The sequence below is a fragment of the Pelodiscus sinensis genome, chromosome 1 (assembly GCF_049634645.1).
Source record: "Pelodiscus sinensis isolate JC-2024 chromosome 1, ASM4963464v1, whole genome shotgun sequence".
Lineage (NCBI taxonomy): Eukaryota > Metazoa > Chordata > Testudines > Trionychidae > Pelodiscus > Pelodiscus sinensis.
Genome location: NC_134711.1, coordinates 23,091,756 through 23,113,849, shown reverse-complemented (window position 1 = coordinate 23,113,849; position 22,094 = coordinate 23,091,756). Strand labels below are relative to the sequence as shown.

The 22,094-nt window shown below is 47.7% G+C and overlaps 1 protein-coding gene across 1 annotated transcript in view; it reads left to right on the top strand.

Moving 5' to 3' along the window:
- CCDC146 (coiled-coil domain containing 146) overlaps positions 1–22,094 on the top strand; it is a 164,842-nt gene that overhangs the window by 27,826 nt on the left and 114,922 nt on the right. The gene's annotated exons all lie outside the window — the stretch shown is intronic.

Here is a 22,094-nt window from a genome sequence, read left to right as displayed (position 1 = left end):
GCTGAGTGTGGGCAGAGCAGCCAGCAGGGCACCCTGGGAAGGGCTGGAAGCCCCCTTTTTCAAAGTAGCAGCTATTCCCTGTCTACACAGCCCCTATTCCAAAATATCTATTTCGGTATAGACTCTATTCCTCATAGAACAAGGTTTATAGAAGTCGGACTAAGCCGTCCGCTATTTCAAAATTATTTCAAAACAGTAGTTTTGCTGTGTAGATGCTCACATAGTTATTTCAGAATAATGGCCATTAGCCAGGATGGGTAGGAATGGTGTCTCTAGCCTCTGATAGAGGCTGGGAATGGGTGACAGGAGAGGGATTACTTGATGATTCCTTGTTCTGTTCACTCTTGGGTAGGATTGCCAGGTGTCTGGTTTTGAACCAGACAGTCTGGTATTTGTGCTTTCTGTCCGGGAAACAAATTGAGAAAATACCGGACATATAAATGTCCAGCATTTTCTAATTAAGTAAGTTTTATTATTATCATCATGAGTATCACTACGTAGTTGTGTACTGCCTGGCTGGTAGACACGCTCACACTGTGTGAGCGTGTCTACCAGCCAGGCAGTATGCAACTACACAGTAGTGAGGAGAGGGCCAGGGCCGGGGTAGGATGGAATCCCTAGGGCCGGACTCACCCGTGTGCCCCGCTGGGATCATGTGCAGGACAGTCAGCACCCTGGGATCTGCATGCGCCCAGGCCAGCCCTGCTCCCCGTGGACAGTTCTCCTACCCCCACGGTCAGCCTCGTTTCCCCCGACCCCCGCCCAGCCACCCCTGCTTCCAGCCGGCCAGTTTCTCCCTCTCCCCTTCCCCCCCGCCATCTCCCCTGGCCAGCCCCACTCCCCCCGATCCCCTCCCGGCCAGCCCTGCTTCCTGCCAGCTAGTTCCCCCCCATCTCCCCCGGCCTGCCCCACTCCCCCCCCTCAACCTCCTCCCAGCCAGCCCCACACCCCTCACAGCCAGTCCCCCCCCCCCACACACACACACACACAATCTGAGATCAAGTGTGTTTGGTGATTTTTTTGAAACCATCTGGTAACCCTAATCCCGGGGCATCTGGCATTGATCACTGTTGGAAGACAGGATACTGGGCTAGATGGACCTTTGGTGTGCCCAGTATGGCCATTCTTATGTTCTTATTTATTTTTTTCCAATAATACATGCATTTTGATCTTTGAACTTATGGAATACTCATAGATAAAGTGTATGACTTCATTCACAAGAGGTCTGTGCATAGATGCTGAATTCAGTTTCTCTGAATAGATTTCAAATGTTTTCCACTTGAATGGAATCAGATTGGTTCTGGTTTACTGGTTAGTCATTTATGCCTATGAAGCAGCAAATACTACATCAACAGAGACACCTTTCATTTATTTTAGCATAGATAGTTCTTTTGGCAGTGAACCTTCTGTTCAACTCAGCCTTGCTTTTCGCATGTAAATAGCAGATTGCCTATCTGACACTTGCTGCACAAAATATCTTTTCTTTCTTATTTAATAATACAATGTGAAATTATTTTGCCTGCTTGCAATTGGTAAAAACATTTAACAGTGAGAGGGATGAATAAACCCACTTGGTCCATCAAGATGTGTTCCTTTTCAGCACTTATTTATTACTAAGATGACATCAAGTTGACTAAATAGTTCCACTGCTTTTTCCATTTGCAGTTGTGGGTGAGGGGAGCTGTTTCATGCATTTGAATCTGATGTATGAATGGAAATGAACATCCGAGTGCTGGCGTGGAGTTTAAATGATCTCTTGCTTTATGTTTCTACCATTTATTATTGAAATATTTTTGCAGGTTTTTTTATATCCTGTGAACATTTCCTAAAATTCCATTTTCCTCCAATGTAAGCCAATAGAAATAGAATTCTGGAATGTCTCTCTTTAGATTGTTTTAATTGGAATTTATTTCATATAACATTTACTTGAAGTTATAGTAGATATGTTTACAGGACAAATATAAACCCCATAAAATAAACTCACTTAATATCATTTTGAGTTTGGTTAATTTTAGACCACATATGTAGAATTTGACCCTAAACATAAATAAACTTTACCATGTTTTGATTTAAAGCTACTTGTGCATTAGTTTTTAGATGCATTAACAATTAAACACAATTAACATAATTCTTCCAACAACTGGCTGCAACAAAAAGTTCACTGCAAGTTTACAGTTATCCTCTGCTGTAATAAAAACTTACATACAAGGATACTAGCCTGGACCCATTATCTGACCTATCCTAAAAACAAAATGCTCAACATAGTTAATCTGCCTCAGACAAAGGCTTGAATGAATATATGCGTTTTGCACTATTCCCTGAGGCATATCTATCATTCTTAATTCACTGTAGCCTTTTCTCATGCCTTCACTTTATATTTTTGTTGTTTTAAAAAAATTATTTCAGAATTTATGCTTGAGGCCTTTGTTTACTCTGTGGTAGCAACCCTGAAATTCCACAACAAAGTTAATTTAGTCTGCTATAAAATACCTTTCATTCCCACCATATCTCCCTGCATATTCATATGCACATACACACACACACACACCAATGGTTCTGAATTGAATTTGTCACTGCTTATTTTTAAGGATTCCATATCCCCCAACATATCCCTATACAGAAATGCCTAATTGATTTGGGGTTGGTTTCAGATTAAAATATGTTATTTTTATTTATAGACATAAAAAGCTCTGAACACTCTGCAAGTTATGCAAAATTATAAACCAAGTGCAATTTAATCAGTTTACCCATCTGTCAAAAGACAGACGATAATGACATTGTCTCCATTCCTTTGCATATCCTTCTACCTTTCTCCAAATGCCAGTAGAAATAAATGGACTCTGTAACAAGCCCTGAAAATGAATAAATATTGTGGATCAGGTGTGGGAGGACATTTCAGTGCCTGGTCCTTGCCAGCACAGTTGTTTCCTTTGTCTTATGTCAAAGGGGACTTAGAATCAACAATCTGCTAATTACAACTGTGTCAGTTTATCCTGGAAAAAGAGACAGGAGTTTGGGTAGAGTAGTCCCAGGCTGTGTAGGTCTTCTTACGTCAAAACTAGTCTATCCAGTCTAGGTCTGGGCACAAATGTCAAGTGTTGATAGCTGTCTTTTGCACCAGTTCTAACCTGGGAATGGATAACAGTTGCAATAACTGAGTACAAAACTTTCAAAAGATAGCCTTCTGGCTAGGTTTGGATGGTAAAACACTTTCTTAATCAATTTCTGCTGCTTAATGTTCAAATATCATTCAGGTTCTACATTTACAAAGCTAATGGCAATTGAATGTCCCTAATCTTAGGGTCAGATATAAGTTCTACCATATTTTCTGTTTCTTTCATCCTACCAATATTTGGCTTTGATTCAACTTTCACTTAAAATCTGAATTGAAATATAAGTTCATCTGAGAATCTCCAAACTGATCCTGGTTTTTGATTTTCAGATAAAATATTAATGGTTACTTTGGCTTTTCTGTTTTCAGGTCTTTGGGACTAATCATGATTCTTTAGACTTAAATTCACAAATCATCAGCCAAAACCAATTAATTAATGGATAACCCTATTTTCCTTATCTATCATTTTTGTATTTAATTATTCCATTTTGTTTGAAATGTATTAATAAATGGCTAAATTAATATGTAAACCATAATTTAAACCTACTGTCAATTTCTGTGCCCTTCAGACTTATTGGAGTTTTGACAAGTACAGTTTTGCAAGAGGTTGGTTTTTTTCAGCTTCTGAGAAGCTGTAAACAGGCCTGTTTATGAAAAATACAGTTAGGTCACATTTTTCTATAAATATTTTGTTATGTTTGATTAATGGTGCAATTCCATGGATGATGAAAGTAAATCAGTTGGTAAGAAATGAGTGGCAAAGGCTTATGAAAAAATGAATTCAGATATGGAAAACGAAATACGATAAAATAAATACATAGTAAGACCTACACTCATTTGGGTTGACTACTGGAATGTCTGAAGACCTGACCTGGGTGCTTTGGATTTAGCATTTTGGTATTTGCACTCTATCCACTGCCATTCCAAATTGGCATTGGCTCTCTGTCATTTCTTTGTCATAATAGAATAATAGAAGTGGAGTCGAGTCAAGTCCCCTGCCCTCACGGCAGAACCAAGCACTGGTCTAGACCATCCCTGACAGCTATCTCTCTAACCTGCTCTTAAATATCTCCAGTGATGGAGATTCCACAACCTCCCTAGGCAATTCATTTCAGTACTTAACCACCCTGACACTTAGGAAGTTTTTCCTAATGTCCAACCTAAACCTCCCTTGCAGAAATTTAAGCCCATTGCTTCTTGTTCTATCCTCAGAGGCCAAGGAGAACAATTTTTCTCCCTCCTCCTTGTAACACCCTTTTAGTTACTTGAAAACTGCTATCATGTCCCCTCTCAGTCTTCTCTTTTCTAAACTAAACAAGCCCAATTCTTTCAGTCTTCCCTCAAAGATCATGTTTTCTAGACCTTTAATCATTTTTGTTGCTCTTCTCTGGTCCTTCTCCAATTTTTCCACATCTTTCTTGAAATGTGGTGCCCAGAACTGGACACAATACTCAAACTGAGGTCTAATCAGCGCAGAATAGAGTGGAAGAATGACTTCTCGTGTTTTGCTCACACCATACCTGTTAATGCATCCCAGAATCATGTTTCCCTTTTTTTGCAACAGTGTCACACTGTTGACTCATGTTTAACTTGTCATCCAATCTGACTCCTAAATCCCTTTCAGCAGTATTCCTTCCTAGACAATCACTTCCCATTCTGTATGGGTGTGTCTAGACTACATGCCTCCTTCGACGGAGGCATGTAGATTAGCCAGATCGGAAGAGGGAAATGAAGCCGCGATTAAAATAATCGCGGCTTCATTTAAATTTAAATGGCTGCCCCGATCTGCCGATCAGCTGTTTGTCGGCAGATCGGGGGAGTCTGGACGCGATGCCCCGACAAAGAAGCCTTTCTTCATCGACACAGGTAAGCCTGGTTTCACGAGGCTTACCTGTGTCGATGAAGAAAGGCTTCTTTGTCGGGGCATCGCGTCCAGACTCCCCCGATCTGCCGACAAACAGCTGATCGGCAGATCGGGGCAGCCATTTAAATTTAAATGAAGCCGCGATTATTTTAATCGCGGCTTCATTTCCCTCTTCCGATCTGGCTAATCTACATGCCTCCGTCGAAGGAGGCATGTAGTCTAGACACACCCTATGTGTGAAACTGATTGTTTCTTCCCAAGTGCAGTACTTTGCATTTGTCCTTATTAAACTTCACCCTGTTTCCCTCAGACCATTTTCTAGTTTGTCCAGATCATTTTGAATTTTGACCCTATCCTCCAAAACACTTGCCACCCCTCCCAGCTTGGAATCATCTGCAGACTTAATAATCGTACTCTCTATGCCATCATCTCTATGCCATCATCTAAATCGTTGATGAAGATACTGAACAGAACCAGACCCAAAACAGATCCCAGAGGTATCCCAGAAAAGCTCTGCCACCTCCAAGGAACACATCTGCTTTTCCAGAAAAAAACCCAGAAAAGCAGACGCATTTTTTCGGCATCCCTGTCTACCTCATATATGAGGAAGAAGGGATGTTCTGAAAGAGGCTTTTTTTTTTACATTGGCGCAATGTAGACAGGCCAATTGTCAGAAAAGCCTCTTTCAGAAGAAAAGCAGAAAAAGATACGCAAATTGCATTTCGCAATTTGCTTATCTTTTTCCAATAGAACGTTGTAGTCTAGACATAAAGTCGACAGAACTCAGCGGTTTTGTCGACTGCGGTAAACCTCATTCTACGAGGAATAATGCCTTTTGTTGACAGAGTTCTGTCAACAGAAGGTGTTATTGCATCTACACTGTCCTTTGCGTCTACACTTTCATATCAACAAAGCGACTTGCTTTTTCAACAGAACTGGATGTTGTCTAGACGCTCTTTGTCGACAGAAGCTTTGTCAACAGTATCTGTCAACAAAGCCTCTGTCGACAAAAGCCTGTAGTCTAGACATACCCCCACTGAGAAGTGGCAGAAGTCAATGGTACATTAGGCAAGCTCCCGCACTGGGGAGGGTAGAGTTACATAGAAACTCACTGTGTCAACTTCACACCAACTAAAAGCTCACCTTTCCTAGGGTATCTTCATTTGTCTATATACAGCCATTATCTGGCCTTTTTACACTGCTCGGGGTGATAAAGATGCCAGATTGATAGAGAGGGTCTAAACACTGGCCAGTATAATTCAAAAGATACCATGTAACTTCTAAAACTATTAAACTTTCTTAAGCCAAAATAGTTTATATAATATTACTATAATATTTGAAATAATGGTGGGTTAAAACCAATATATTATAAATAACCATATTTTCAAACCCTCTGGGTAAGAGGATAATTGTAAAAGTGCTTGTTATGAAAATATAAAAAAAGGGCAAAATGCCTAGAAAAATTGGCATTGGCATTAGCAGTTCTATAGGAGAAAAGTAACTTTCTGTCATATATAGAACACCGAATAAAAATATTTTGAACAAAAATTAATCTTGCTGTTGATCAATGATCATCTACTTTCTGAAATATGCTCATTAATGTCTTTTCATGGTAACCATATTAGTGATTGCATGTTTTAATAGCATGTACAATCTGTTCCTCTCCTATCCAAACTATAAAAACCTTACACCGCTGCAGGAAGAAAACAGCATTTTCAAACATCAGCTTGTCCTGGAACATTCTACATATTATGTGTTTCAAAGACTTCTGAAACAACAAAAAAGCTATATAAATATGTTAGCACAGATAAGAAAGACAGATGTTGCCTTCACCTCCACCCCCAGGAATGTAACTAATAATTAAGTGAAAATTTTCTGCCAGTTGAAATGGTCACTGGGGAGCCAGCCCAGTGGTGATAATGTGATGATAAGCTAGAAACTGACATTTACTAGAAAATCTTTTAGAAAGTGCCCAGAATTGAGCATGGATGGTGGGAAAAGCTATAGGAACTGCAGGCTGAATATGATTACAGTCTAGCCCAAGGAAGATAATAAGCATCGTTAATATATGTCTGCTTGCTTCAGAAAGGCATTTGATGAATCTGTGAAAGTCACATATACTAATAGATGACATCATTGTATAGGAGTTACTAGTTCAGCTGCTTGGTGGGTTGGAGTAGGGAGCATCTGTTTGGTGTAATCTGGATAGTGCTAGTGAGCATAAAGGAAGATTGGGCAAACCTTCATTCATAAAATCATTTTCAGGCATGATAAACTGGTGAGGGACAAGGCATTCACTTCTCTTAGCAAGTGAAATACTTGGATAATAACCAGAGAAAAGGGCAAGTTAATTTTCCAGATAAGTATATGTATGGTATATGATGAGTAAGGTCACATTTTAGTCACAGGTATTTTTAGTGAAAGTCATGGACAGGTCATAGTCAGTGTTCCCTCTAATTTTTTCCATCCATGGGAGGAATACATTTCTGCACCAAGGCATGTGCAGAAGTGCACTGCCAGTAGAAACATATGCTGCTGGCTGTGAGAAGCTGTGGGCGCTCTGCCAATGAGCTAGACAGCACTTGACTCTCTCCTGGGCAGCTGCCCAAGTGCTCAGTTTATAGGGAACGCTGGTCAGAGTCAGTAAACAAAAATTCACAGCCCCCAATCTTCCCATGACTTGTGTTATATACCCCTAACAGAGCACTAAGGGTGTGTCTACACTACACCTCTCTGAGGACAGAGAGATGTAGATTAGGCACATTGAAATTGCTAATGAAGCAGGAATTTAAATATCCCGTGATTCATTAGTATAAACATGGCCCCTGCTTTTTTTCGAAATAAGAGTTTAAAAAAACCCCTAAAAATGGCAGTCTAGATGCGGATCTGTTGAAAATAAACCCTTTTTTGAAAGATCCTGTAAATCTAATTTTTTGACGAATACAGGATCTTTCAAAAAAGGGTTTATTTTTGACAGATCCATGTCTAGACTGCTGTTTTTTTAAAAAAAACTCCGTTTCCAAAAAAAGCGGTGGCTATGTTTATGCTAATGAATCACAGGATATTTAAATCCCTGCTTCATTAGCAATTTTGATGTGATTGATTTGCATCTCTCTGTCAACAGAGGAATGCAGTCTAAGGGTCCATGAGTACTCTGGGAAGAAGGTTCAGGGGTACCATAAATGCTGAGGGGTGGCATGGTACCTCTGCTGGTAAGGGAACAGAAGCATTTGGCTTGGGAACCCAAGCTGTGGGGGGACAGGTGGCATCCTGTTGCCCAGGAACCCCGGGTGCTGGGAGGAGGGAGGGTTGGCAAGGCTGGCAGTTTCCCTACCCAGCTCCATGCAATACCCCAGACGTGCCTGGCATGTCCCTGCAGCTTCTATGGAGAAGGGAGGCCAGGTGGCTTCTCTGAGTGCACTGCTCCCACCAGAAGCTTCTGTTCTGCTGCTCCTATTGCTCAGGAACCGCATCCAATGGGAGCTGCAGAGTCAGAGCTTGTGGCAACAGCAGCAGGAGAAGGAGCCTCCCCCCTTTGCCTTCCTGCCCCCAAGGAGCTACAGGGACACACTGGCTGCTTCCAGGTAATTTCTCTAAGGTGAGCACCGCACTGCACCTACATCTCCTACCCTAGCCTTGTGCCCCTTTCCATACCCAGAGTGCCCCAGTAGCAGCCAGAATGACTTGCTCCAGGCCTCCCCAAGCAGAACAGGTACTTCCTATCATGGAATACATGGAGGCCATGAAAAATCATAGAATCCAGGACTGCTGTGGCCTTAATGACAGACACGGAATCTTAATGATGATCATAGTGTGAGTTCATCTAGTCAAGCATTTGAGGCATCAATTGAAGACTAGCACAAATGAGTCTGGATGGGGATTGTGCTACAGAGTCTCAGTAAAGCAGTCTGTGCTTTCATTTACTGAGGAATTTTGAGTGATGAAGATCTGGTTCTGAGCATTTGTTGCTATAGAAAACTGGAGGTTCTGAGAGGTCACAGTATACTTTCTCTATCAAGACCCCATAAAACCATTTCTTGTGGCCATTGTAGGGTTGGTGTTCTGATTTTGTGAGATTTTTATTGCTCAGTCCTAGGGACTGAGGAACAGCTTCTCTACATGATGTGATCTTTGCAAAACAGGCAGTATTTCTCCTGGATTTTCAGAGATAGATATTAATACTTTTAGAAGCAACATTAATTTGTGGTCTACACTATCACTTCCACACAGCAGTAAAGTTAGGGGCCAGCTAGTGGCAGCACAGCTCTAAGAGAGCCCATGAAGCTAGGAGTGACTTGGAGATTTATAACTTCTGTATGGTTGGAACTTCCTCTTTTTTTGCAGATCCCTTGAGACACGAGCTATGTCTACACTGCAGACTTTATGCGCAAGAACAGTTGTTCTTGTGCAAAAACTTGTGGAGAGTCTACACCGCACGCGCGTTCTTGCGCAAGTAAATTTACAGTAAGGTGTTGGATCAGAGAGCTTCTTGCGCAAGACTGTAATGCTTTGTACGAGGAAAAAGCCTTGCGCAAGTGCTCTTACGCAAGAATGCAGTGTGGACGGGCAGCAGGGAGCTTTTTGCACAAGAACTGGCCTCCCAGGAAAAAACGCAGGTGGCCGCTTGGACGCTCTGTACCCACACTCTCAGCTCGCTACTTCCTGCTTGCCAGACCCTCCCTTAAAGGGCCAGGCACCCTACGGACGCCACGTGGCGGCAGCAGCACAGACGGCAGCTCCACTACATGGCTCTGAAGGCATGTCTGCCCCTCAGCCATCCCGTGAGCCTGCACCCCCATCCCAGGAGCCACTCCAGGGCTCCCAGCAACTACAGAGGGTCACCAAGTGGCATGCCCCATGCTGGTCCGGGGCCGAGGTCATGGCCCTTCTGGACCTGTGGGCACAAGAGGAAGCCCTCCACAACCCCCGGTCCTGTCACTGTTATGTGGACATCTTTGGCTGCATGGCCCAGGCGCTGGCCAAGCAGGGACACCCAGCCCGGACCCTTGAGGGCGGAGGGGCAGGAGCCGACACCTGCCTCCACTACAACTGCTTGCACACCATCATGGGGGAGACGGCAGTCCAAGAGCCCTCTCCCATGATCGACATGGAACTGTGCACCCCGATGGTCAGGCCACCTGACCTGGAGGAGGATGTGACCTGACCACCAGCTCCAAGGACGAGGAAGAGGACTGTCCCATCACACTCCACCTTGAGCCAGTGCCCAGAAGCCAGGATGTCTCCCAGGCCTCGTCCAAAGCCGGCAACGGATCCTCTGGTGAGTATTGCGCTTCTCACTTGCAAGGGCGGGGAAGGCGGGTGCCCAGAGGTGGGAGGGGAGTGTCTCTCAGGCAGTTCAAACTGCACACTGTGCAGCAGTATGCAGCACATGCAACTTCATGCAGCCTGACCGTGTGGCACGTGGATGCAGCAGGTAGCTCAAGGGCATGCCTGGGACCCTGCTGCTCACACACGTCCTGCCCAGGGGAGAAAAGGGGGATGCCAGCTGGAAGCAACAAAGCCCCAAGGGCACTGGCCAGACCCCACATATCCCAAAGGGTGCTGCACACAGACAGCATGCAACCATGCCTGCCCGTGTGACACAGCAGCTGCTCCTGAGGAAAGTGCAGCGAGACAGCCCTATGAGCGGGGCCCCCATGGAGCCCCTCGGCTGCTCCCAGCCCCTCTGCTGCCTCCAAGGGAATCACCCTAGTGCGGCCACACACTTCCCTGGGCTACTTGTCCGAGGGCTGTGGGGAAGGGAAGCAGGCAGCCCGGGCCTCTGGCCCAATGAGTCTTGCTGCAGGGACAGTACACGCCCAGTAGCCCAGGCTCCATTTCCAAGGAAATCAATTGACAGTAGTCCGAGAACCCAGATCTTGTCTGCCACACTTGCTCCCATGCAATGTGGGGATGTGTATGCTCACAGACAGTGAGAAGAGTAGAAGCCATGTGCTCTATCTTTGGGAGGGAGTGTACACAGTGCTAGACAGACGCAGCATGCCAAGTGGCTAGGACACAGACAAAGGGTCTTCATTCACAGTGATGTCTCCCAAGTGTTACAATCCATGGAGGATCACTTCACTCCCAGGATTTTGAGCTAGTCCTTACATGAACACACACACGGGACCAACTGGGAGGTGTAGTGTAACATGAGGCTCAGGGAGGAGGACCCAGGGCTCAGGGACACTGTGGGCAGGGCTGGCTGACCAGCTCACCATTTTCTGTGTTCTCTGCAGCGGGACAAGCCGGGAGCGAGGGACCATCCAGCCCTGCACTGGCGGCACTGACGACCCAGGCACTAGTCAGGCGGGCCAGGCAGTAAGACCAGCTCCTCTGGCAGCAAGTCCAGGCCGTGGAGCGGATGGAGGAGGTGGTCAGCACCAAGCTCTGGGCTGACCTGGAGTGGTGGCAGTAGGCATGGGGCCAGTTCCTCAAGTGCTGCAACACCATCTCCACCCTCATGGTGCACATTGGCCATGCCTTGCACTAGGGCATGTCCTTGCCCCACCTCCCCCCGCTGCCCTCCCTGCTGTGGCCATGCCCCTTCCTGCCGCCCCTCCTGTTGTGCCCATGGCCCCCCCACTGCACCCCATCCCGCCCACCTCCCTGTGCTGCCTGCCCCAACACGGCCTGACGGGTGCGCTGGGAGGGTAGGAGATGGGAGGAAGATGTGGATGCCAGACAGAAGCGACCTACTGTGGGGCCTCGGAGAACATCTCCCTGGGGGCCTCTTGGATGCGCACCCCATCATGGGGTATGTCTACACTACAAAGTTAATTCAAACTAACAGTCATTAGTTCGAATTAACTTCCATAGGTGCTACACATGCAAACCACTAGTTCGAACTTAGCGGAGCACTTAATTTGAACTAGGTAAACCTCATTCTACGAGGACTAACGCCTAGTTCAAATTAAGTAGTTCGAATTAAGGGCTGTGTAGCCACTTAATTCGAACTAGTTGGAGGCTAGCCCTTCCCAGTTTGCCCTGGTGGCCACTCTGGGCACAACCAGGGAAACTCTTCTGCCCTCATCCCAGCCCCGGAGCCCTTAAAGGGCCATGGTCTGGCTACGGTGCTTGTGCCAGTTGCAAGCCTGCCAGCATCCAGCCAACAGACCCTGCACCTGGCACGGTATGAGCCAGCCACCTGCTGCCACCCAGCCCTCCGCCTCTTCCCAGGACCAGGCTGGCAGCTCCTAGGAGCCTGCCCAGGGCTGCAAGAGGCAGGTGCCCGCCTCGTCTAGTGCGGAGATTGTGGACCTCATTGAGGTTTGGGGGGAGTCCTCCAACATCTACGATCTCCGCACTAGCCACAGGAATGTGGCTGTCTACAGCCACGTTGCTGCCAGCCTGGCCACCAGAGGCCACATGTGAACCCAGGAGCAGGTCCGCTGCAAGATCAAGGACCTGCGGCAGGCCTACTCCAGCCAGGGGCCAACCTGGAGGCATGCCTCCATTATGAGGCCCTGGACTGCATCCTGGAGTTCACGCAGTGCATGCTCCCCGGGTGGTGATCGACCCCGGGGCAGAGGGACCCATCCTGGACACCGAGGAGGAGGACACCGAGAGCCAGGAGCCTGCAGGGAGCCTGCCCAGGACCCAGGACCCCCAAGGCACCCCACAGACCACATCGGCTGTGTCGTCCGAGGCCAGGGAGGGCTCTACATGTGAGTGCCATCATGCTCCCCTTATGTGTATGGGAGGTATGGGGGAGAGCGAGCCCAGGGTCCGTGCACCTGGGCCTTGCCCACCATGGAGCAGCAGCTGGGTGTCATGCAGGGTCCCTGGCCCATTCCCCACAAGCCGACCTCGCCTTGCAGAGGAGGGCTGGGTTTTACCCACCGTGTCCCCAGGGAGAACTGACCACTGCTCTTGTTTCACCACAGCTGCAGCACCTGGGACTGCAGGGCACACCACCCCGCCAGCAACAGCCACCCGCACCCGAGCCAGCAGGTGCAACAGGAACCTGGAGGACTACCAGCAGCAGCACCTGTGATTACTAGAGCAGCAGCTCCGCATCCAGGAGCACTGGGTCCGGGAGGACCTGCAGCTGCGGCAGCGGAGCTTGGAGGTGCTGAAGGAGCAGAGCCGTGCCCTCAGAGGTCACCTCCAGACCCTGGTGAACAGGTTCCTGCCTCCTCCTGCTCCAGCCCCTGCAGCCGCCCCAGCTCTCGCTCCTCCTCCCACCCCTGCTCCCTCTCCCACTTCCTCCGCACCCCCTGTCCCACCTGCCCCACCCTTCACACACACTGCCCCCCCCAACACCCCCGCACCCACAGTGCTGCGAGATGGGAGAGCCAGCAGGACCCCCCACCCTGACCTTTCCCTTCCCTTCCTCCCCTTCCACCCCCTTCCAGCTCCCTCCTCCCTGGTTTCTTCCTCTCCTCTCCCACCCTCACTTCTCCCTCCCCCACCCCAGTTATGTACAATAAAGAGAGATTTTTGTTGGCAAAACAGGTGTGTTTATTTTACATTAGGAAGGGGGGTTAGGGAGGGGAAAGAGGAAGGAGGGGAGTGTGGAAGAAGGCCCCAGTGGGGCATACAGGGAGAGTTCAGTCCTCCTCCTCCACCTGGAAGCTCTCCTGCAGGGCTTCCTGGATCCAGACAGCCCCCCGCTGGGCCTCCCAGATGGCGGCGGTGTGGGGCTGCACGTACTGGCCAGCCATGTGCTCAGCCTCAGCCATCCAGGCTGGCAGGAAAGCTTCCCCCTTCCACTCACATAAATTGTGCAGCACACAACATGCTGCCACCACAGGAGGGATATTGTGCTTGGCGAGGTCAGGGCGGGTGAGGTGGCATCGAAATCGGGCTTTCAGGCATCTGAAGGCCCCGTTGACCATGATGCGTGCCCTGGTGAGCCTGGCATTGAAGGCCTGCTGGGAGGAATTGAGGTGCCCCGTGTACAGCTTCATCAGCCAGGGCTGTACGGGGTAGGCCGCATCCCCCACCAGACAGACGGGCATGTCCATGTCCCCAACCCTGATGTGGTGGTCAGGGAAGACGGTCCTGGCCTGCAGCCTCTGGCACACAGAGGATTTGTGGAACACCCTGGCGTCGTGTGCCGTGCTGGACCAGCCCACATTAATGTCCGTGAACTGTCCCCGGTGGTCTCACACAGCCTGCAGGAGGATGGAGAAGTACCCCTTGCAGTTGATGTACTGGGAGGCTTGGTGTTCCGGGGCATGGATGGGGATGTGCGTCCCGTCGATGGCCCCCCCGCAGTTGGGGAAGCCGAGGGCACTGAACCCCCAGATGACTGCGTCCGAGTCAGCGAGGCAGACCACTCTGCGGAGCAGCACCCAGTTGATGGCCTTGACCACCTGCAGAGAGACACCAAACCGCAAATCACTGGGGCGCCTGGGTGGCTGGGAGTGTTCATTTCCTGGCACTGCCCCATGCCCCACTCCCGGAAGCAACCCCCGCGGGCAGCGTGTAGTATGGTCGGGACAGACCGAACCCTCCCGCGCGGGGCACTTTCACCTCCTCCCCCTCCCCCTGTTTTCCCTGGGGCGGCCCATCCCCTCCTTGCAGCCCCCCGCCTCCGCGGCCCAGTGGCCAGTTAGTGCCATACCTGCATGAGCACTGCTTTGACAGTGGATCTCCCCTCGTCAAACTGGTTCCCAACAGATCGGTAGCTGTCTGGTGTGGAGAGCTTCCAGAGGGCGATGGCCATACGCTTCTGGAGGGCGATGGCGGGCCTCATGCGAGTGTCCCGTCGCTGCAGAGCAGGGGCGAGCCAGTCGCAGAGCTCCAGGAAGGTGTCCTTCTTCATCCTGAAGTTCTGGGTCCACTGTTGGTCTCCCCAGCGCTCCAGGACGATGCGGTCCCACCAGTCGCTGCTGGTGTCCAGATGCCAGATGCGGCAGGGCATGCTGGCATCCGGGCGCTGCTGCTGCTTCCTCCATGACCCCCGGGGAGGCCAGGAGGAGAGGCAGGGGGATGACGTGCACCAGATGGTGCAAGGCAGCCTCCAGCCATTGCTGACAGGCTTGCAGCAGCAAGTCCAAAAACTGGAGCAGCATGCCCAGGGAGAGCTCTGGCTACATGGTGCCAACTGTGGCAGCGTCCCCAATGGGAAGCACTGACACAGGCAGGCAGAGAGAAAAACGCTTTGCTGTCCCTCGGCGAGGTAGGCCAGCAAGCGGAAAAGCTGAGAACCGGCTGTCCAGGGGGGTCCTTTTAAGCACGAGCCTCAGATAGACTCAGACAGCAGCCACACAAAGCAACTACTGACCTGATGCTCTGCCAGAACCGGTTTCAGCTGCCCTTAAATACGACCCAGCATCCAATCAGTGTGGATGCGCTAGTTCAAATTAGCAAAACGCTGATTCGAATTAGTTTTTGGGTCTAGATGCACTAATTCAAATTAGCTTAGTTCGAATTAACTAATTCGAATTAAGTTAGTTCGAATTAATGCTGTAGTGTAGACATACCCATGGTGTGCCTGCTGGATGGTAGCTGTGGGGACTGTTTGAACGCCCAGCCCTTGCCTACTATCCACCCTGGGAGGAAGGCCTCCCCCTTCTGCTACTCTATGTTGTGCAGCACACAAAATGCTGCGACAACCTCCGCAATGTTCTGCTCGCCCATGTCGAGACAGGTGAGCCGACAACAGAATCTCACCTTTAGCCATCTGAAGGCGCACTCCACCTGGTTGCGGGCCCAGTTCAGATGCAAGTTGAATCTTTCCCAGCAGGGGTCCATGCGTCCAGTGTACAGCTGCATCAGCCACGGCATGAGGGTCGCGTCCCTCATGATGCACAGTGGCAAGCGGACGTCCCCAACCGTCAATTCCCAGGGGAGAAGAAAGTGCCTGCCTCCATCCTATGAAAGAGGCTAGAGTTTCGGAGGATGCAGGCGTCATGTGCTCTGCTCGACCACCCCACATATTTGTCCACGGGGGCCTGGAGCAGGATCAAAAAGTACCCCTTGCGGTTAATAAAGTGGTCCGCTCGATGTTCCGGTGCCCGGATGGGAATGTGGGTCCCATCCTTGGCTCCCTCGCAGTTGGGGAACCCCAGAGTAGTGAAGCCAGCCACAGTTGCATCCACGTCCTGCAGGCAGATGATCCTCTTGAGCAGGATGTCATTGATGGCTCTGATTACCTGCAGAACGGCACACAGAAATACAGGGAACACACAGAATGAGGCAGGGCAGGTGCGTGAGCCCTTGGGGGGTTCCCATCCCTCTCTAAAGCCCTCTCCCCCCAAACTTGCCTGGGCCCCCTCTCCTCAGAGCCTCCCCCCCCACCAGCAGGGCTATATAAGGGAGAGACGACACACGCCCCTGGGTGACGGGGCTTCCCCCACCCCTGCTACCCCTGCCAGCCTGGACTCTTCCCTTTCCCTGGGCAGGGACTGCAGTCCCCCCCGAGGGTCTTACCTGCATCAAGATGGCACCCACTGTGGACCTGCCCACCCCGAACTGGTGTGCCACCCAGCAGTAGCTGTCTGGGGTGGCCAGCTTCCACAGGGCCATGGCGGCCCTCTTTTTGACGGGGATGGTGGTCCACAGTTGGGTGTCATGTCTGTGGAGCGCAGGGGCGAGTCAGGCACACAGCTGCAGGAACGTCTGCTTCCGCATCCTAAAGTGCTGGAGCCACTGCTGGTTGTCTCATTGCTCCAGGACCAGCCAGTCCCACCAGTTGGAACTGGTGTCGAGTCTCCAGTATCGCCTCTCCTCGGTTGAGTAGGGATGCCACAGTGAAGCCACTGCATCCAGGGAGACGGAGTCCAGATTGAGCTCACTGTCGAGCTCGTGTAGGAATAGCGAGGCAGCATAGAGAAGCAGCTGCATGCACTCCACAATGGCCATGTGGGGCCAGAACTGGCACAGGGCCATCCCTGTCTCCATGGCACAGCAAGGAGAAGGCAAAAGTCCCCAAAGGCACTTGGCACTTGGGCACAAACTGTGGTGTCCAATGAGGCAGATGGCAACCACAACAGGCACTGCTACAGCTTTCAGTCCCTATGAGAGGTCCCGCAGCACACACCAGCAGAGAAACGGCTGTCCAGGGAGATCCGTTTAAGCATGTGTCTCAGCAGGGCTCCGGCCCCCACCCCCGGAAGGTATTGGTGCCCTTTTGCCCTGTCCTAAGTGGTTCTAGGGGGAGGTCTTTGCACAAGAGTGTCCCACCAGTGGATGCTCTCTTGCACAAGAACTCTTGCACAAAACAGTTCTTGCACAAAAAGACTGCAGTGTAGACATAGCCATGAAGTTTGGAGGCCTCATATACTCTCTGCCCTTTGTTTAGTTCAGAAGCCTATCACTCTCTTCTCCCATTTGAATGAGGAAAGCTGTGACAGTGTTCTGTATCATAATGTATTTACAATTTTGTAGTGGAAGGACTTGAATAAGGGAATTAGAATCTGATCTATTGTCTTAAAACAGTTTTCTGTGGGATTTAATTTTGAAAATCTTGGCCAAATTCACCTTTGGCAGAAGCAGTTGTAACTTCATTATGTTTGAGGGATAACTCGGTAGTTTGAGCATTGGCCTGCTAAACCCATGGTTGTGAGTTCAATGCTTGTGGAGGAGATTTAGGGCAAAAATTTGTCAGGGATGATACTTAGTCCTGCTGTGAAGGCAGGGGACTGGACTTGATGACCTTTCAAGGTCCTTTCCAGTTCTAGGAGATAGGTAATTTAATTTAGTTGTGCACACTTACTTTGCCTAAAACAACCATCTGACTGGAACACATCATTTCAGCAAAGGAAATTCTTTACACATTCCAGGGATTGTATATGAACATAAGAATGGTGATACTGGGTCAGACCGAAGGTTCAGCTAGCCCAGGATCCTATATTCTGCCAGTGGCCATTGCCAGGTGCTTGAGAGAGAATGAACGGAATAGGTAATCATCAAATGATTTATCCCTTCACTTGTTCCCAGCTTCTATCAAACAGAGGCCAGGGACACCACCTTTCTCATTTTGGCTATCTTCCATAAATGTATCTATGAACCAGGGCCAGCTCGAGCCACTCCTGCGCCCTGGGCAGTGGGTGCGTGACACATGTGCTGCTCCATCCCCGGGTGCACGGTGCATGAACGGCCCTGCCCCCTGGTGCGCTGCACACCTTACAGCTGCAATCGGGCGCACAGCTCCTGATTGCAGCTCTGAGGGGCACTGCGCGGTCCCCAGTCTCGGGCGTGCAGCGCCTGATGGCAACTCTAAGGGATGCCGCGCAACCCTCGGCCTTGGGCGCGTGACGCCCATTACAGCTGCCATCAGGCGCCCCCCCCATAGGTTGGCACCCCGGGCAGCTCCCCAGCTAGCCCTCCCCCCTTAATCCAGCCCTGCTATGAACCCTGTAATAGTCTTGGCAACATCCTCTGGCAAAGAGTTCCACGGGGTAACTACGTTGTGTGAAGAAATACTTCCTTTTGTTTGTCTGAAACCTGCTGCCTATTCATTTCATTTGGTACCCCCTAATTTTGTGTTATGAGAAGGACTTAATAACACTTCCTTATTTATTTTCTCCATACCAGTGATGAATGTATAGAACTCTCTCATATCCTCCCTTAGTCATCTCTTTTCCAAGCTGAAAAGTCCCATTGTTATTAATCTCTCCATATGTGGAAGCTGTTCCATACCCTTAATAGTTTTGTTGTCCTTTTCTGTACCTTTTTAAATTCTAATATATCTTTTTTGAGACGGGGGTGACCAGACCTGTACTAGGGATGTTAAAAGATAACAGGCTAACCAGTAAGCATCACCCTAAACAAGTAATGGTTACCACTTGCAGTTAACCATTGGGGCTGGATCAGCTCCTCACCCGTCCTGGGCAGGGACTGTTCCAGCCCCACAGGGCTCATTGCAGGCAGGGGCTCCTCTTGCAGGCCAGAGCAACCCCTGTTGATGGCAGGCCCAGCCAAGCTCCCCACTGTAGGTTACATGCTGGCTCCCAGGGAGCAAGGGGAGGGGAGGCTTAGCTGTAGGCTCTGCAGTACTGTATAAAGCTTGTTTAAACTTTTAGACTGCAGAGCCCACCACGTGTTTAACTGCTGAGATTTTTCAGCACTTACATGGTTACCTATTTAACCAACTTTTTATAACCCTAAACTGCACACAGTATTTGAGATGTGGGCATGCAGTAGATTTATATAGAGACAATATGCTATTTTCTGTCTTATTTTCTATCCCTTTTCTAGTGGTTCCCAAGATTCTGTTTTTGATTGTTACTGCACATTGATGGAAAATTTGAGTACACTCTGTGCACTGAATTTCCCTCATCCACATGCTTTTTGGCCTCTCAACAAATTCTAGTAGTTTGGTGAGGCATGATTTCCCTTTACAAAAACCATTTTGACTCTTCCCCACCAGATCATGTTCACCTCTGTGTCGGGTTGGTCTGTCCTTTACTATAGTTTCAGCCATTTTACCTGGTACTGAAATTAGGCTTACGGGCTTGTAATTTCTGGGGTCACCTCTGGAGACTTTTAAAAAAAACGAACATCACATTAACTATTCTCTAGTGATGTGGTATAGAAGCTGATTTAAATGACAAGTTATATTTCTGTTAGTAGTTCAGCAAGTTCACATTTGCGTATAACATAGTGCTTAGCTGTGTTTCTTTGCAAACTATCTTAATTTCATCAGTTTTATATGAAGCATAATATTCATCTCTTTAACCTCTGAATAATGAAGAGAAAACACAGTTGTGAATTTATATTTCAGACCTATCTCTTTGGCAAGTCATTATTTGTATCTTTGTAACACTGTGAAAATGTTAACCTTTAGGTAATACTTTAGTTTTTTTCTGTTATTTTTTTTTCAATTGCAGAATACCCCCTTTAAAAAATGTGCTGCAGTAGTTAAAGTATAAAAACAGTGTTCCAGGTGTGGTCTCACCTTATCCCATCTTAACTTCCTTGAAAATGTCAGATAAATTTAAACATAGTTGTAGTCTGATGCATGAAAAACTTTTAAAGAAATGTTTGTAACTCAGCATCTTAAATAGGTCTTTTCTGAAGTTTTGGAAGATCCCTATGTAAACAAAAGACCATTTAAGGCCTGTTACTTGCATGAAAAATGGCAAATCAGTGCTGTTTGCTTTAAAGCAATGCCACAAAGTGATATGGCTTTTAGTACTAAAGATATTCTTTGACTTTTGTTCTTGGTAGTTTCTTTGTTTAAACAACCCATGGAATGCCAAGAAATTATAACATGCTTGGCTGATCATTTTAAACAGATGAGTTTTGTTTCATATTCTGTGGAAAAAGTATCCCATGGGACTTTGGCTTGAAAACCTCCTCGTTACTAAGAATTCAACATTTAACTGTATCCAGATCAAAAAGACAAGTGCATTTATTAGATTTAAAAAAATTATCACATATGTGTTTTCTGCAAATTGAAAGACATACTTTGCATTATTAAGCCCATGTATAAAGAAAGTGAGTGTTTAGATTGTGAAAATATTTTTACATGCTTTAGTTCAGGGATGCTAGATTTTGTCCTGTAAGGATCATACTGACAACTATATGGAAGCCCAAACATCTCACATAATTTATAAAATAGATCAGTTTACAGCTACCTTATCTTTAATATGGAAATACAGCCTATGAAAACTACGGGGTCTGGGGACCCAAATCTTCTTCAGTAGTATATGAGCAACCTGTCTGAGAATGAAGTCTGAAAATTCAACCATTGGTGTAATGTGCTCATCTTGGATTACATCTCTATAAAAGTGGAATGTACCCAGAGCCGGCAGAGTAACATTCAACAGGGTGATAGGGATCAGCCAGCACGGATTTGTAAAGAACAAATCATGTCAAACCAATCTGATAGCTTTCTTTGACAGGATAACGAGACTTGTGGATAAGGGAAAAGCGGTGGATGTGGTGTACCTAGACTTTAGTAAGGAGTTTGAGACGGTCTCGCATGATATTCTTCTCAATAAACTAGGCAAATACAATTTAGATGGGGCTACTATAAGGTGGGTGCATAACTGGCTGGATAACCGTACTCAGAGAGTCGTTATTAATGGTTCACAATCCATTAATAACAATCCATTCACAATCTGGAAAGGTATAACATGTGGGGTTCCACAGGAGTCTGTTTTGGGACCAGCTCTCTTCAATATCTTCATCAATGATTTAGATATTGGCATAGAAAGTACACTTATTAAGTTTGCAGATGATACCAAGCTGGGAGGAGTTGTGACTGCTATGGAGGATAGGGTCATAATTCAAAATGATCTGGACAAATTGGAGAAATGGTCTGAGGTAAACAGGATGAAGTTTAATAAAGACAAATGTAAAGTGCTCCACTTAGGAAGGAACAATCAATTTCACACATAAAGAATGGGAAGCGACTGTCTAGGAAGGAGTATGGCAGAAAGGGATCTAGGGATTATAGTGGACCACAAGCTGAATATGAGTCAGCAGCGTGATACTGTTGCAAAAAAAGCAAACATGATTCTGGGATGCATTAACAGGTGTGTTGTGAGCAAGACACTAGAAATCATTCTTCCGCTCTACTCTGCACTAGTTAGGCCTCAGTTGGAGTATTGTGTCCAGTTCTGGGCACCGCATTTCAAGAAAGATATGGAGAAATTGGAAAGGGTCCAGAGAGGAGCAACAAGAATGATTAAGGGTCTAGATAACATGACTTATGAAGGAAGGCTGAAAGAATTGGGTTTGTTTAGTTTAGAAAAGAGAAGATTGAGGGGGGACATGATAGCAGTTTTCAGGTATCTAAAAGGTGTCATAAGGAAGAGGGAGAAAACTTGTTCATCTTGGCCTCTGAGGATAGAACAAGAAGCAATGGGCATAAACTGCAGCAAGGGAGGTTTAGGTTGGACATTAGGAAAAAGTTCCTAACTGTCAGGGTAGTCAAACACTGGAATAAATTGCCCAGGGAGGTTGTGGAATCTCCATCTTTGGAGATATTTAAGAGCAGGTTAGATAAATGTCTATCAGGGATGTCTAGACAGTGTTTGGTCCTGCCATGAGGGCAGGGGACTGGACTCGATGACCTCCTGATGTCCCTTCCAGTCCTGGTATTCTGTGATTCTGGAGCACTTTTGTCAGCATTTGGCCATTCTGAGTTAGTTTATTGCAGTCTGTTTCATCAGTGTTTGAATTGTTATAGAACATCAAATTAACTACTTGTGAGGT